The sequence below is a fragment of the Denticeps clupeoides genome, chromosome 4 (genome assembly GCF_900700375.1).
Source record: "Denticeps clupeoides chromosome 4, fDenClu1.1, whole genome shotgun sequence".
NCBI classification, from domain to species: Eukaryota; Metazoa; Chordata; class Actinopteri; order Clupeiformes; family Denticipitidae; genus Denticeps; species Denticeps clupeoides.
The window spans coordinates 28,264,620-28,277,408 of NC_041710.1; the positions used below are offsets into that span (position 1 = coordinate 28,264,620).

Here is a 12,789-nt window from a genome sequence, read left to right on the forward strand (position 1 = left end):
CCGATCTGTCCCGTTATCCCCCGCGCAGATCCCGCGAGCTCTTCCCGTTCCAGCAGGTCAGGGGACCGAGCCGCCGATCACGGTCGGACTTTCATTCACGGGCGGGACGTGGGCGACGCGCTGAAGCCTTCCCTCCCGCCACGGACGATGCGAACGACTGTGCACGTAACGCACGAGCAGGACCCTCCTCCTCCTCCTCCTCCTCCTCTCCGGACGGTTCCACGCACACAGAGGCGCGACTGATGCCGGGGGGCGTCTTTATTTCCCACGACGATTCACGTACTGGCCGAAATATTCAAACATTAATATTAATATCAAATATTAATCTGCAGGTAAATTACTGATCAGCGGTGTCCTGATGGAACTCTGTAATTCCTTCAAACATTTACATTTACAGCATTTATCAGACGCCCTTATCCAGAGCGACTTACAATCAGTAGTTACAGGGACAGTCCCCCCCGGAGACACTGGGGGTTAAGTGTCTTGCTCAGGGACACAATGGTAGTAAGTGGGGTTTGAACCCGGGTTTTCTGGTTCATAGGCGAGTGTGTTGCCCACTAGGCTACTGCCACCCGACGTTGCGGTTTTTTTCTCCAGTTATTGATTTATTTGATTGCTTTATTAGTTAAACATTGTATATAACGTCAAAAGACAATTTAAAAAATCTGTAGTAACAGTTTAGTACCACACGGTGGCGGTCGGACTCTCCCCGTGTTGGCGAGGGTTTTCTTTAGGTTCTCCGGTTTCCACATTAGATGGATTGGTGACTCTGAATTGACCATAAGTGTGAGTGTGTAAGTGAAAGGTGTGTGTGTTTGTGTGTGTGTGTGTGTGTGTGTGTGTGTGTGTGTGTGTTCCTGCCCTGCCCAGTAGGAACGGTGCAGAGGAACTGTGGCAGTTCAGGACTCAAAACGGCAAACTTCTGATTACGGATCTGCTTACCCGCTTTACCCGCCAGGCCCTAAGGAACAGGACTATGCAGGTAAGGATAGTGTGTGAGTGAGTTTAAAAATAGTTGTACAATAAACACAAATAGTAACAATAGTATAATAACAAAACAAAGACCATTCTGCTAGGATTGTAATGCGGCACACCTCCTGATGACCTGGCACATGTAATCTGTCAAATTCTACCATTCATTTATCAGACGCCCTCACCCAGAGCGACTTACAATCAGTAGTTACAGGGACAGTCCCCCCCTTGGAGACACTTAGGGTTAAGTGTCCTGCTCCAGGACACGATGGTAGTAAGTGGGATTTGAACCTGGGTCTTCTAGTTCATAGGCGAGTGTGTTACCCACAAGGCTACTACCAGCCTAGATTTCAAGCTTTACAGTAATATGGTATTACAAGCTATTAAATGTGGAAGATATATTGTGAAGTGAACAACTACACATATAAATTTCTACAGAGCATAACCTTCAGATTTGTCACAAGTTCTGTACTAAGCCTTTTATTATATTATTTTAATAATATTAATACTTTAAAATAACTATAATATATATTGATATTATAGTTGTTAATATAGTATGTGTTAAAGAATTTTAATTATTTCATTTAAATAATCCTGTTACAACCACACTTTCTACACATCAGAAGGCTGCTGGTTCAAGTTCTGAACTGCCAAGGTGCCACTGAAGTGCCACTGAGCAAAGCACCGTCCCCACACACTGCTCCCCGGGTGCCTGTCATGGCTGCCCACTGCTCACCAAGGGTGATGGTTAAATGCAGAGGACACATTTTGTGGTGTCACCATGTGCTGTGCTGTAGTGTTTCACAATGACAATCACTTAATTTTCATATTTCAGAGTCTAAAAAGCGAATTATCTAATTACTGACATTATTTATGGGCAATAGTAGCCTAGTGGGTAACACACTCGCCTATGAACCAGGTTCAAATCCCACTTACTGAGCAAGACACTTAACCCTGAGTGTCTCCTGCGGGGACTGTCCCTGTAACTACTGACTGTAAGTTGCTCTGGATAAGGGTGGTAAATGCTGTAAATGTAAATCTGCTTACCTACTAGGACGAACTGGGAGGTCCTGAGTGTTATTAATTCTGTGGGTGAACAATAGAAAATGTGCCATTATTGTAACCATATCCACCTAATTCATTCACCATCGTGCACATGTCACCAGTAACACCAGACTACTTACAGTCATGAATGGCCATGAATGTGCCAGGGACAACCAGGGTGCCCCCACAACCCCCCACAGTAGCAAGAAAAGAGCCTGCCAGAAGAAAACCACCCTAATCCCTTGTTAAATAAGGGAATTATTGCTATGCCCAATGCACCAATGCATGACAGAGTTCCGTGCTACAGACACAGGAACAGGAACCCCCCCCCCCGGGAGGTCTGAAGGAATCATTGCCCAACAATGAACCCACAGAGTATGAAGGTCCCGCGAAGTCCGGCAGACGCGCCCGGTGGGGACGTGGAAGTGTGGCTGCCGCTGCATGCCGATGAGCGACCCGTGACAGGGGTGCGTTGTGGCCGAGCCAAGTTCGCTGTGTCATGTGACCCCCCCACTGAATGGCCAACTGCGGGACGGGCAGGAGACGAGGATGCCGATGCCCACAAAGGCCTTATTGAGCACGCCACACTAGGCGCTGGACTGGCACCGACTCCCTTTACACGTGGGGCATAATGGAAGTGGGCGAGCAGGAAGCGGGCTGCCTGGTACGCGTTGAAGGCCCATTCTCGGTCTAAATAAAGGCACAAGATTGCCGCGTCTCCTCACCCTGTTCTGAATCATATCCTCGACGCTTCAGCAACAAGCGGCGCGTTGTGCGACGTGACGGCATCAGAGCATCTGTTCATTAAACCGGGGAGAGGAGCTCACAATCGCCACCACTTTGCAGAACAAGTAGCAATTACGAAACTGTGAAATAGCCTGGAAAGACCTCAGGTTTTTGATGTGTGTGTGTGTGCACAAGGGCACATAATCCGTCCACAGCTCATAAAGAGAAACGTAAGTAATGGTAGTTTATGATGCTGCAGAAGCCCCCAAGGCTCAACTGTTCTGCTCCACGTCTCCAGATCTCCACACGTCTGGAGCTTTTGGTTCCTCAAAACACGCTCCTCCAGCCTCCAGCCCTGGCCGTCACCCCAGCATTCATGTAACGAATGATCCGCACGATATGGAAAAACTGTGGAGGGGACAGTTCAGAGAGGGTTCCTGTCTGTACAGGGGAGAAGGGAGAGCTCCTGTTCTAGTGGGTGGGCGCCTATGAACCAGAAGGCCACAAAGCCACGGGTTCAAACCCCGCACTGTAAAAAGTTAAATGAACATTATTGAGTAAAATGAACTAAGAAGGGTACATTTGGGAAATCAATGCAGAAAATATGGTCATCAAACAAGCAATTTTTTTGTTGATTTCACTTAAATGTTTCAGTGCAAAGTAATAGGGAGCCATTTTGAAGCCATTTTGTCCACTTTAGAAAAAGGGAACAAGTTAGAGGGCTGTACCACGTGGGGAGAACAGGGGTTGTTCTGGTGGTGATGTTGCTCGTGTACTCGGCTCTGAAGGATAAGGTGACGCTTTATATGTATCTGTTAGTGGGTTATTATTTGTGGAGTTTTTAGTCTATCAGAAGACTGTTTCTTCTAGTGACCTCCTGCTTTCGCAACACGTTGCTCACGTTGTCTCTGCAAGAGCTTAACTCATGTAAAGAAGCATCATGCTTCTATAGACCTCATCTTACTGCTTTTACAAGTAATGCGGAAGCGGAGTTCTTCTAGCAGAGATGGATTGGCTTAAATTCGTTCAACTGCATTGTAGAGTTTCAGCTTATGGGTCCAAAAGTGGAAGTTAAGGCCAATTTTAAAGGCATTTTATTTGTGAGAACTCAATACGTTGCGTGTGTTGGACTGTTACTGTGATGTTAAAATCACAAACTTTTTAAAGGAATCCTAACTAAATTTGTTTTGTTTACTTGAATTAGTTTTTAAAAGTTGAGTTTACTCAAAACCTCTAGTGAAACGTGTTGCCTTATTATTTTTTATTTGCCACAGCTAAATTTATTTTTACAGTGCACTTTCTGCCATTGTGTCCCTGAGCAAGACACTTAACCCTGAGTGTCTCCAGGGGGACAGACCCTGGAACTACTGATTATCACTCTGGATAAGGGAGTCGAATAAAATGCCGTAAACGTCCCGCTGCTTTGAACGTGCATCTTACAGAACCAGCAGCCTTCTTAGGAAGGGGAGGACAAAATGGGCCGGGGATGGTTGCCACACCGCAGAACGCCAATTCAGTGGTTTCGGCTACAAAACAACTGAATTCCCTTCTTTTCATGTGGGATTACCCACATTTTTTTTCTTGCCACATCTTAAAGATGAGAAGATTCATTAGAAAACATTTTATATCCAACTCTTCAATACGTGTTTAGTGCCCAGACTATTTGTTTTACTGATGTTATTGGCGAAGGTCCTTCAGGCCTGGAAGCCTATCAAAAACCATCATTAGGTGCTAGAAATATGGAGCTATAAAAATGCCAGGCCTGTTTTTTTATTGTGGGCCTAAGTAAATAAAATAAGACATTGAAGACATTCGTTTTGGTTTGAAATTGGCCCAAATCTTGCTGCATTTTGGAAAAGCTGCAGGAAATTGAGGCAGTTTGCAGAGTAACTGTTGGACAGAATAAATGGAGGGTCACTGCATGTTCTCATTACGAAGCACGCTGGAAACTGGGCCAACATGTGAGTGAAATGTCTTAGCCTTTAATGTTCGGCTTCAGAACAGGGGTTCGACTCTTTCCTCCTTCAGAAATTGCTGCCTTGTTGAGGATCAGTTCTGTATATTGTTCTGTTCAGTAGTTATACGGCTGTTGCTCTTTTCAAAGTACACCTTTGCTGACTGGGTGTTGGGAGTTTCTGCCATATTTGTGCTTTTTGTTGCAGTGTCTCCCTCTAGCGTTTAGTGAAGAACATTACAGGCCTGAACATCAAAACGCCTGGTAATGACAATTTACCAAACCCGTTATTTTATTTTAAATGTAATGATATTTAATTATATGAATACACCAATAGATATTGTTGGTACTCCCACTGTGTTGAATCCATGGCCGATGATTTGTTACCTTAATGATAAATGCATATTAGCATCATATTCAATTACAACAATACTACTACTACTATTAATAATAATAATAATAATAATAATGATATTCTTGGGGTCACAGCTTTGTCCTTCCATAATGTATTATTCTCCATCTGGTGTTCTGTATTAGCCACTGCTGCATCCATTGCAATGGAGGCGGGTCAAAGGTCCAGTCCCCACATGACACTGACAGAGCCATGTGTTACATCAGCATTGTCAGTATTTAAGACACAGAGCGTGGGGAGCACTATTCATAGACCCCGAGTTTCCTGATGCCGACCGGAAATTCCTGCGATTCCCATGGTGCGTTTATTTATTAGCGAGTGCAGCAGTGACCTCTGGGCAGCTGTTGCGCATATTGTTCCCAAAGATGAAGAGCATCTTCATATTGCATATAACATATACATGATATTGTTATATATACACGAGCATGAAAGAAAGTTCCTTGCTGAAAGAATACTTCCCACTTTATTTTTCTGCTATAAAAAAAAAATAGAAAAATTAAAAAATTAAACAACCATAAGTCAAAAAATATATTAAGCTCAGTTTGAGTTTGTGCTTCTTCTAGACACCTGCATCATGGACATCTGAGCAATAAATGAATTCAGCAGAATTCACAAGAATTATTCACCCTTCACAGTAATGGATACAGTATTTTCTTCCCTTGTGTTGTGCCTGTGTTGACTCAAGGGGGCAGCAAAATAAAATGGTACATATTTCATATTTCAATAGTGTAAACATTCTTCTGAATGTTTACACTCTTTACCAGTCTATTTCCTGTTCTCTCGCTCTTTCTCTCCGTCTCTCACCCTGACTCAGCTCAGCAGCGATGATCCAGTCCTCACTGCAGGCGCCGGAGGGCCTTGTGTTGAGAACAATGGCCACTTCACGACATCTTTGCACCTGCACCACTGCTGCATCTGTTCTGCCACAGTTCCATGCGAGGAGTGCTGTGTAGCCCCATGCAGCTTGTACTTGCCAGTGAGTAAAACAGAAACAAAGACTCCAAACCAGGGCATACACAGTTCAAAAATATATAGACACATTTACCTGTTCGTGAAATCCGAACACAGACAAATAAAGGAAAATAGAGCACACATTGTTAATTGTGTTAATTGTTGAAATTTTTACTATTATTGAACTATTTTATTATTAAAAAAAAGAAATCGGATGTGTGATTTGTTTCTGTTGCCTTGTCTCAGATTCTTGGGAGGTGAATTTGATGATGGAACCACCTGGATCCAGTTGTCTGGAGTTTATTATAATTTATTATAATTATTAAACAGGCTTCCCAGTTTTCTTCAGTCTATACAGTTTAGAGTTGGGGTCTCTAGGACCATGTGCTGTCTCACACACACACACACACACACACACACAGGGACGTGGGCTGTATTCACAGTCTTCTGATATCCAAGGGGTGGGGCTGTTGTCCCAAGCTGAGCTCTAAAAAAACACAACTGGATAAACCGGACAAAATTTGGGTCTTAAGGGGTTTGTATTCCGCTATGTGTAAACCAGGGTGGGGCAATTACAGTCTTCCAATGATTAAAACAATAACACAATCGAAATGAAATTGTTATTTTGACGTGTTCCAGATGCACTGTAGTTGAACATTTCCTGTTATTCATTTCGTTTATAAATATTGTTTATAAATTGTTTGTTACTTTTATATATCACTTCTTTTTTACTTTATTTTTTTTTTCATATTCAGTTGTTACAGCTCCAGTGGCACAATTGCATAGCGCACATTTCTTATAAAGCAGTGTCTAATGAGCTATGCAGAGGCTGCGAGTTCAAGCCTCACCTGCACCAATGTTTTTGGGGGCAGCGGTGGCCTAGCGGTTAAGGAAGCGGCCCCGAAGGTTGCCAGTTCGAATCCCGAACCACCAAGGTGCCACTGAGTAGTGCCACTGAGTAGTGCACCGTCCCCACACACTGCTCCCCGGGCGCCTGTCATGGCACAGGACACATTCTGTTGCCATGGGCTGTGCTGCAGTGCATCACAATGACTTTCTCTTCACTTTCACTTAATATAACACCACTTCATTGTGAAAGTTTAGTAGAATTTTGAAAGGTCAACATTTTAAACAATTGTGCTTTTGATTTTAGCCCAAATAATCGTGATTATGGTGCCGTACAGCCGGGTCGTGTCAAGTGTTTTTACCCACAATGCATACAGCAGCCTACCAAAGGAGAAGGAGAACACTGGTTAGAGCTTAATTCTTTCCACGCAAATAAATGATTTCATTTGTGTTTTTGTTGTTTTCAGTTAATGAACATGATGTGTGTGTTTGGAGCGAACACGCACAATGCAGGTGCTGATGGGGTTTTCATGTCTTTTTATATTTTGATGTAAACACCCAGGGCTCAGGGACAGGAATACAATACTGCTTACCTCTTCTGGGCGATTTGTGACACTGTCCTTATCTCCTGAGAAGCTGAGCTCTGCTGCTCTGCGGTGGAGAGATCTGCCAAGGCCTTTCTGTTCCGTCCCACACCCACCCTCCTGCGATGGAATACTGACTTTAAAAAAAAAAGAAAGACTTTGTTTGTATTGTTCTGTGTTTTTTTTTTTTTTCGGTCAACCTTGTAAGGATCCAATAATTTGTGAGGATAAATAAAATTAATAAAGTACAATTATTTAGCTTTTATTTTCTGTATAATCGCAAACTAAAAATAAAGAAACCATCTTCATAAATATTCATAATGTGTAATAATTTCTCCATCCTGTCCTGCAGCTTTACATGCAATTTACAAAACACAAGCAAGGAAACTTGATATGACAAAATTGACACAACACAACACCCACACACACCCACACCGAAAACACTCAGTGGCACTTTGTGGGGGAGAGGCGCATTATTTTTGGGATGACATTTCTGCCCTCTGATGAAGAGTATTACTTTGTGGGTGTTGCAGGTTCCAGGTCAACTGTAGGTCAGCAGCTACCTGCCAGACAGAAACGGAGCGCCGCGTGGAGCGGCCCATCAACAGCTCGGTGGGGGGGTTGCTCTCTCGGATGACCAGCCTGGGTCAGGATGACCTTTACGGCACCTCCTGAGATGAGCCGCATGTTTTGACACCTGACACTGGAGCTCACATGCAGACACACGAGCCACACACACAACAGGTAGCGCCACGGTGACACCTTCCCCTTACGCTTCGTCTGACAAACACATTCAGGTGGTGTGGGGGGGGTCATGAATGAATTACCATCCTCGAAGCTTACTGAAGCAGCATAATGCATCTTTGTAATGAGCCGTGTGGGGACAATAGCACTAAGCGTTGACCGTTTTCGTTTGCGTTGGCTGATTTTTAGTCAAAGGGAAAGAAGACCTTGGCAGTGCAGCAGGCGGACGTGTGTCAGGCGGGTTTGAGACAAAGTGGGTTTGTTTCAGGAGGTGTGTACAGGAATACTCCCTTTCCTGGACACACGGCTAAAATTATCACTCAGTTCCACATTTGGTCCAGGCAGTCGGGGGTCACCCTCTCCCAGCGGTTTTAGGCCAGAGAAGAACCAAGACGATGACCGGGGAGGTCTGGGGTCTGTGATGCCTTTTCCTTCCTGGGATCCAGGCAGGATGCTGGCTCTGTTATTCCACACCCACCCAGCAGGCTTTGGGACAGAGGTGTGCAGACACCTCAGCCTTGGGCTGCAGTTTATGTACGTTTCTCAGGAACAAAGGGGCAGTGACTTTGGACCAATGACATAAACGTGTCCTCAGCCCTAACTTCATGCATGTGTGATGGATTTTTTTAAATGAAAGTTGATTGACTTCTAGATTGTCCCTTGTCCACAGTCACGTGGCTAAACTACTGAATAAAAAACAGTGTTCTTTAATCTTTGTGGAACGCTCTGATAGTCCTTTCTAGAATTATTATTATTAAGTTTTAAACCCATTAAAAACAATTCATTTAAAAACTAGAAATACAATCCATATATTTTTATAAATTACTAACAAGAGTATAATAGTATGTTGATCTGTACATGCAAACACAATGTATTACTAAGACAAGATATTAATAAAAATTGTCTAAAAAATTTATGTATTAGACTAATTTACATTTACAATTATAGCATTCACCAGGCGTCTTTATCCATATCAGTTGTTACAGGGACAGTGTGAGACACTCAGGGTTAGGGTCTTGTTCAGGGACACTATGGTACAAATTGTGGTTTGAATTTATGGTTGTGGTCTTTTGGTTCATAACCCACTAGAAGACAACCACCCCTTTATCACTCATATTAATCAATTAACTTTAATTCAATCAATCAATTTTAATGTATATATTGATGTTTTTAAAACTCACATCCTGTCACAAATGCAGGCTGATAGGGACAGGGAGCACAAAAGCAGGACCTGGTGATGAAGGGGTTTTAATAAGGAACCAAAAGAACAAAACACTGCACGATGGCCAGAAGGAACAGAAGTAGGATGAACTGAAAGCGACCCGAAGGCGTGCGGGATAAGACCAGGAACCGCAATATCAACTAACACAAGGTGAGTAACAGCGTCCACATTAATGCAGCAGCGTCGTCCTGCTGCAGTCTGCTCCCGTTATACAGGGTCATAACCATGGACACCCTAAATGCTGGACCTGTCCATGGTTAGAGCCAGGATTCCCGGCTGCACCCAGCTGCACAGCTACTGTTTTATTTTTCAGACTATTTATTTCGATAGCTAACATTTTATATTATACAGTCGGCAAAGTGTTTTTTTTTTTTTGCTGATCTTATCTTACCACTTTCTGCTGTGACAATGTGAATTTCCCACTTGTGGGACTAATAAAGGATCATCTTCACTTCTCTTACCTCTTACCTTTAATTTCTTCACTTCACTCTTTGTCATCCATGTTTTATTCTTTACACAATGCAGTTATTTTGGCATTGAGAGGGTGACCTTGCCCAGCTTTTTCTTGATTTATTTCCTTGTATGTGGGACTTTTCCAGTAATAAGCCCATTCATTTACTCATTAGTGCTGCAGCAAAGTTAAATGCTAACTGTTTCTCCGGAGAGAAAAATCATCCATATCAAATTCTGCCCAATTACCCGCTGTCTCATCTATGAGAGTCTCTGCTTCCGTCTCTGAAGCGCCCATTAGAACATTCACGCGGCAGAAATGAATTTGAGCGCGTTCACTCAGACAGATTACTGTGTGGCTGAGACCGCCAACACCCCTGATTACTACACACACACTCAGATAGAGAGAGAGAGAGAGAGAGAGAGAGAGAGGAGAGACAGGAAAACACAGATAAATGCTGAGAGCCTGAAGTGCTGAGGACTGATAAAATAGTCCATGACCTAGTTTGGCAGAGCGCTGCCAAATACCCCAGTCCAATAAGCAACAAGAGCAGGAATGATCAAATATACTGAATCTTGTGTCTCGAGGAGACTGACAGAATCAGGTGACTGTAAAATGTGGCAATGTGATGTAGGCACGATGTCAGCTTTCATGTAGTGATGAGGAACTGCTCAGGAAAACAGTTTTTTCATTAACTCTAACATACATTTCAGATTCTTTTTTCAATATTCTGAATATATGCTAGAATATGCTAGACAAAACACTGTGTGATACCACATTGGAAAGTATGCTTTTTGCATCTTTATGCATTATTCACAGTATATACAGAATATATGCAATATACTTACACTTGTTGTATATTGTTTAGGGATGTTTTCTGTCTGGCAACAATTATTCTGATGTTTCAAATCATGAGTTTTAAATGTATTGTGTTGATGAGTTGATGAATAAATCTCACTTAATCCATGTAGCCAAGCCATTCTTTTGGCATGTTTAATTTTTGAAATGCCTTCAAGCGGTGGATCATTTTCATTTTTTTTTTTTTTGTCCCATGTTTTTTCAAAGAACTTGGCAAGATTTGTCCTATGTTCTCTTGTTACGCTGTACCCAGAGATGCAGGAGTAAGATTAACTTGGTCCATCAGTTGAATTACACTGAGTAGAATCATTCAGAGTGAATTTGCCAAGTGATATCAGATTCACCAGCAGTGCTATAACTAGTGATCCCAGCATAGCAATGTACCATAAGGACCCTTTAAGATAAATTAGGTCATCTTCACACAGTATGCTGTCTCTAGTTCCTCCTGGGTTCTTTCCAGGAGCTGCAGTGAGGTTGAAAATAGGAAATTCTAGGAAAAAATGTTTTTCATAATGCAATAAAATAATTTATGATCTGTCTGTCAAAACAATATTGGTAACAATGCAATACAATTTCAAGTTTTTTTCAATAAATATTTTTATGTTAGCAGAAAATTAGATTATATGACAAACCATTCACTGACACATATTGCACACATGGCTGCTCACTGCTCACTAAAGGTGATGGACTAAATTTGGTTGTGCGCTGTTCTATGCTCTTTATCACAATGACAAACAATCACTTTCACAGCCACCATTTCATCTTCTACACTGAAGACGTGACTCTGGACAAACCTGTGCAGGTGCTATGGCCACCAGTTCTCATCCTCTGGCCCCCCCAGCTTCTCCCAGGGGTTGTCCCCTCCCAGGGATTGGCATCTTCCTCTCTGGAATTGGCCCAGCTGCACGGCTCGTCCTCAGTGTGGCCTGCTGTACGATGGTTGACAGACCCTGGGTGTCGGTGCACCAGAACAGCGGACAGGCAAACGCCATTTGTGCTGTTCCATGTCCCTCCAAACAAGCGTCTGGTTCTCTTCCTGGTGTGTGCATATCGGCTACGCCTCTGAAGTTGGTCTGTTTGGTCGTTTGTTCTGTCATGCCACATTGAATAGAGGAGGCATAGATGCACTACATGGCGAAATGGTTTCAATAGTGCACAAAAACAAAAACGCCTTGGGGGCCGGAACATTAACAAAGCCCTCAGGCAGGGTGTACACTGAACAGAATAATACAATGTAGACAGAAACACAAGTGGACACAGCACACATTAGTCAACAAATAACAGGGGAGTGAGGGGAGGCACCTACATTCAACGGGTCCCAATCACCGTTGCGGTGGACCAGGGGCACCATGGGGTCCTATTGGATGACAGGAGGAAATTGGAGGACCTGGAGGAAAGCCGCAGCAACATCCAGAGAGCATGAAAACCATGGGGGGTATGAGGCAACATTGTGGCCCCTCAGTTCAAATATGTTCATTTAACTAATTATCCTGAATCAATTTACAAATAAATTGACAGTCATAGAACATATTCATGAAATGTGTTTTTTTTTATTGCCCAGTCCTTTATTATGTACAAAGTAAGTTGTTCACATCCATTTGTCAGGCTTAAACTGTAAACACAAACACAGATGTTGGGACTTCCATTCTACTCGCCATTTCAACCGTACTGTGCATGGTTGAAGGACTCCACATGTTCAGACGTTAGATAATGTAGAGGATCAAATTCCTTACTCTTACTCATCGGTTTAAAAAATGTAAGGAAAGTGCAGTTCGAAGCGCAGTACGAGCTATTCAGTCCCAGCTAGGCATGTCTCGCAATGCAAAAAATCTCAGTGCATGCTGATAGCTTCGCCCCACCACATAACACAGGTGTCTTAAATGTTCACTTCACATCTTCGACTGTTACAAAGTACATGCACTGAACCACTGAAGAGGCTGTGACGATCAAAAAGAAAGTAATTCGAGGTCCAAACATGTAGTTTTATAAGCTGCCCTTACGTAATCTTTTTAAAAGCGGGACCTG

The 12,789-nt window shown here is 43.0% G+C and overlaps 1 protein-coding gene and 2 long non-coding RNA genes across 7 annotated transcripts in view; 1 reads left to right on the top strand and 2 right to left on the bottom strand.

Annotated features, from left to right (window-relative positions):
• Positions 1-185, bottom strand: part of rnf24 (ring finger protein 24) — a 35,559-nt gene extending 35,374 nt beyond the window's left edge. Inside the window, exon 1 of the mRNA XM_028975611.1 lies at positions 2-185. The gene's annotated coding sequence lies outside the window, so the exon portion shown is untranslated. The remainder of the gene's footprint in view (position 1) is intronic.
• A 324-nt stretch (positions 186-509) lies between these two features.
• On the top strand, positions 510-7,673 carry LOC114787760 (uncharacterized). Of its 5 annotated transcripts, none has more exons than XR_003749450.1 (4): positions 510-982; positions 4,905-5,812; positions 5,923-6,084; positions 7,468-7,673. It is a non-coding gene; the product is annotated as an uncharacterized LOC114787760 (long non-coding RNA). The 5 variants fall into 5 exon arrangements; XR_003749451.1 differs by lacking the exon at positions 7,468-7,673 and adding an exon at positions 6,306-7,045; XR_003749452.1 differs by lacking the exon at positions 7,468-7,673 and having other exon boundaries at positions 4,905-5,406; positions 5,672-5,812; positions 5,923-7,045.
• On the bottom strand, positions 7,052-11,987 carry LOC114787761 (uncharacterized). Its single transcript, XR_003749453.1, has 3 exons — positions 11,559-11,987; positions 7,499-7,626; positions 7,052-7,286 (listed from the first exon to the last, which is right to left on the bottom strand). It is a non-coding gene; the product is annotated as an uncharacterized LOC114787761 (long non-coding RNA).
• Positions 11,988-12,789: the final 802 nt, after the last annotated feature.